Raw genomic sequence first — 4,351 nt, 5'->3', positions numbered from 1 at the left:
TGTAGGACCTATGGGTGTAACCCATATGGGAATATTTGAAACCCAAAAGAAATTAAAAGAATTACTTAAACGAAGGATGCGAGTATGGTGGAATAAGGTGGCCTTAGAGCAATATCTTACTAAGGACCTGATCCCCAGAGGCCTGCGGGTACAAGTTTTTCCCTCCTTCACTTTTGATGACACCATGTTTCGGTCTCGATGGGAAGAGGCATGCAAATCCTGCTCACGGACGTTCATTGAGCTCTTGATTGGTTGGGATAAGCAGCAGTTGGAGGAAATTGAAAAGCTGATATTGCCTTTACAGGAGAAAGTGAAAACGGAACTCACTTCAGACCTTCTTTCCAAATTCGAACATGAATTGAGCCTTGAATATACAAAATGGGAGAATGACATTAAAGAACTCAAATCCAAGAAGTACCAGCGTTATTTGATGGACTTCCAGGAACAAAGGGTGTACAAGTGGCAAAGACGTGGTGTCAATACGATGTCACGTTCCGAATCCCTGTCTTCACTGGATAGTGCAACGTCTGGGGCATCTCAGGGGAGCCAACCTATGAAAACTAGGAGATATGAAACCAGACGTAATCCCACAAAAAGAAAGTTCAACCCTTTGGATGACAATGTAGGAGGTGAACTTAAGGTAATCAACCTCTCAGATATAGTATTTACTCCTAGTCAAATCTCAGTGCTCTCCTTGGGTCTGTCATTCTGTCCTGTGACAGGCTTTGATGATTTTCTAGCCATCAAGGATGTGTTTCTGTTTGCACGCAAACTTATATACAAAAAGTATCACTCTAAAAATGAACCTCATCATCTCTTTACAGCACAGGAGGAATTGGAAGCGGTCCGGGCGCTAGAATCTCTACTCCAGGAGCAAGAAGTCAGTAATGGTAGGTTTCCAGATACCATTCGCCCTAGGTCCACCACATTTCCTCCCTTGTCACTAAATCCATCGGTGGAGATGTTCGTCAGAATGGTGGTTGACGAGCTTCGGAAGTTGCCACAGGATCGTGGCTATGATAATTTATCTTGGGCCCAGCGAAAGGCTTTACGTGAGCTTAAGCAGATGAAGGGCATTGTGTTTAAACCGGCTGACAAGGGTGGAAATGTGGTGATATGGCCTATTGAGATGTACGAATCAGAGGCATATCGGCAATTACGGGATGTGGAGTGTTACAAGCGTTTGACATATAACCCGACTACTGACTTCAAAGGACAGTTGGATGCGATACTAATGGAAGCTTGTGATAATAACATCATCACTAAAAAAATCATGGATGGGCTCACTGTGAAGTTTCCCATCACTCCCACACTATACCTCCTACCAAAGGTACATAAAGATCATAAGAAACCACCAGGCCGGACTATTGTGTCAGGATGTGGGAGTTTGTGTGAGTCTATCTGTCGCTTCCTGGATTTTTATCTCCGTCCATGCGTCGAGAATCTACAATCATATGTGAGGGATTCTACGGACGTGTTGAAACGCCTAGATGGGGTGACCATTGAGCAGGATATGTATTTGGTATCCTGTGATGTGGAATCCCTGTACACCTGTATTGACCACGAGTTAGGGCTGCGAGCTATTCAATACTTCTTAGGCCCATGTGATCACGATTGTGAATTGGTCCAATTTCTGATCCTCCTTTTGCGTTTTGTCCTTGAGCATAATTATTTTGTGTTCAGGGACAAACACTATTTACAACTTCGGGGGACGGCAATGGGTGCCACCTGTGCACCTTCATATGCAAATTTATTTTTGGGCTACTGGGAACAGGAAATTGTACGGGAGGCCATGGATATGGTGTCTGGATGTGTTGTTAGTTGGATGCGTTTTATCGATGACATCCTTTTTATTTGGCAGGGTACGCGTGCAGACCTTGATCAGTTTGTATCCATTTTGAACAACAACACACAGAACATCAAATTAACGAGTAAGATCAGTCAAACCAACATGGATTTTTTGGATATCAAAATGACAGTACAAGATACAGGTAAGCTCAGCACCACCATTTTCCGTAAGGAAACTTCTGTAAATTCTCTCCTACATGCATCGTCCTTTCATCCCTCTCATGTTATACGGGCTATCCCTACGGGGCAATTCCTGAGGGCCAGACGTGTATGTGACTCCGATTCTAATTTTGAAAGAGAATCACAATGTCTGAGGACCCGCTTCATACAACGAGGGTATCCTAAAAAGGATATCGAGAAGGGATATCATAGGGCTTGTCACAGTAATAGGAATAATCTGCTTACTCAACAAAAACGTAAGAACACGGATGATATAGTGAGACTTATTACTCCATACAACTCGCAATGGATGGAGATAAGAAATATTGTGACTCGCTTTTGGCCAATTCTGCTCACGGATCCAGATTTGAAAAAACATCTACCCCCGAAGCCCCAACTTACAGCCAAAAGAAGTAAAACCTTGGGTGACCACTTAGTTCGGAGTCACTATAGTGCTCCTAGTCCCAAAACCTATCTTTTTGGCTCTAAAGGGCCGACGTGGGGATCTTTCTCTTGTGGTCATTGCTCTATTTGCAAATTGATTGTGAAAACTGATACATTCACTGATTCTGAAAAGAAAAGAAGTTTTAAAATTGTACACTTCATCAATTGCAGTACTACTGGTGTAGTGTACATGGCAACATGTCCATGTGGCCTGTCTTATGTAGGCATGACCACAAGAGAACTTAAAATGCGAATTCAAGAACACGTGAGGGACATTAAAAAGGCTGGAACAATAGAGGGTAACAACTAGGAAGAAATCGATAAATTGAAATCTATCCCCCGACATTTCCGCGATTTTCACAATAACAAGTGGCAGGATTTAAAGGTTCATGGCATCGACAAAATTATTGTTGGATCACGTGGAGGAGATACTTTCCGTAAATTAGAACGGATCGAATGTAAATGGATCACAAAATTGAAGACTAGCGCGCCTCTGGGGCTCAATGAGAAAATGTCCTTCGCTTCCTTCCTATAACAATATTTTCTTTTTGGGTCCTATAGCATCATTATCTTTTAACTTTTTAAACCTGTATATATTTGACTGGTATGGTTGGACTGTGCTGTTAATAATTGGTGGGCTTGTCGGTTTAAGCATTATTGCGTTTTGGCTGTATCCATATTTGGTGGCATTTTTAACATCATCATTTTTGTCTTTTTATAGGGGCCATACGATCTGTATTTATTGGGCTGAATAGAATACCAAGTATCACATATTATATCTCAGAATAATGTTTTTGGTTGGACTCTATTCAACAATACGTTTTGAACATACTCTAAATTTTGATCATTTTTTAGCTCTTTTCATGGGGTACTTATTTTTATTCGTGTGTTTGTGCACACACTGCACACATATTTATTATACATTATTTATTATCCACTTTATATATCCTTATATAAATTTTGTCATCACACTTGGTATGTTGTATATATATATATTTTTTTTATATTTATATTTTTATTTATTCACATTTATGTTTACACATATTCACTCAATATATTTATATATATATTTTACACGCTTGTTATTTATATACATGCTAACAATAAAATCACATATGTCTTATCATTATAAATTTTTTTGAGCATATTAGAACATATCACATTGTACATCTGTTACATTATTGTATGTATTATTTATATTAATAAATAGAATTGTATTTTAACTGTGATTTTGTCACGTGTGTTTCACTTTATTTATTTTGTTTTTTATTTTATCACCACACTGTGCACGTGTGTTCACTCACTTCTCACTATCATTTATTATTATTTTTTATGAAATAATATTCTTTCATAAATTGTTTCCCCGGTTTACTATATGTTATATATATTTATTTTTGTATATATATAAGTCAATATATGGTCTTTTTTGTATTGATGGTTTTATGAAATGACAGTATGACACTATGTTTGATGTATTATCAAATTATGTATATTTTTTCTATATATGTATTATTGCTTATATTTTGAGACATTAGAGTTCCATTGTATATTTATATTCTGTTTCTCACATAAAAAATCGGATCGTGATACATATGCCCTATACTGGTTCTTGCCATATAAGTTGATCTCGTATTGTCCTTGCCCATACTTAAAATAGCCACTATGATGTGATACGTCATATATAAGCTATTACATCTGTTGTCTGCGGCGCTTGCGGTCTGATGCGCACGCGCATGCGCGTTTACATTCCTTGAGACGTACACTGGACATTTGCAATGGTGGTGTTTGCTGCTTACCGATCAGCATTCAGGTAACTTTAGACATGCTGATTCACCAATGTAGAACACCTGGTACATTTCAGGTGTTCAGCATTGGGGATTTGAGAATGTCGTGCTGCTAT

General features: G+C 38.7%; 1 long non-coding RNA gene across 1 annotated transcript; it reads left to right on the top strand.

The window, feature by feature from the left end:
• Positions 1-507: 507 nt before the first annotated feature.
• Positions 508-3,422, top strand: LOC142652712 (uncharacterized). The gene is made up of 3 exons (XR_012847897.1): positions 508-890; positions 1,862-1,991; positions 3,173-3,422. It is a non-coding gene; the product is annotated as an uncharacterized LOC142652712 (long non-coding RNA).
• Positions 3,423-4,351: the final 929 nt, after the last annotated feature.

The sequence above is a fragment of the Rhinoderma darwinii genome, chromosome 5, assembly GCF_050947455.1.
Source record: "Rhinoderma darwinii isolate aRhiDar2 chromosome 5, aRhiDar2.hap1, whole genome shotgun sequence".
Taxonomy (NCBI): Eukaryota; Metazoa; Chordata; class Amphibia; order Anura; family Rhinodermatidae; genus Rhinoderma; species Rhinoderma darwinii.
Note: the sequence above shows the minus strand (reverse complement) of the source record. Positions and strands in the feature narration are given on the sequence as shown.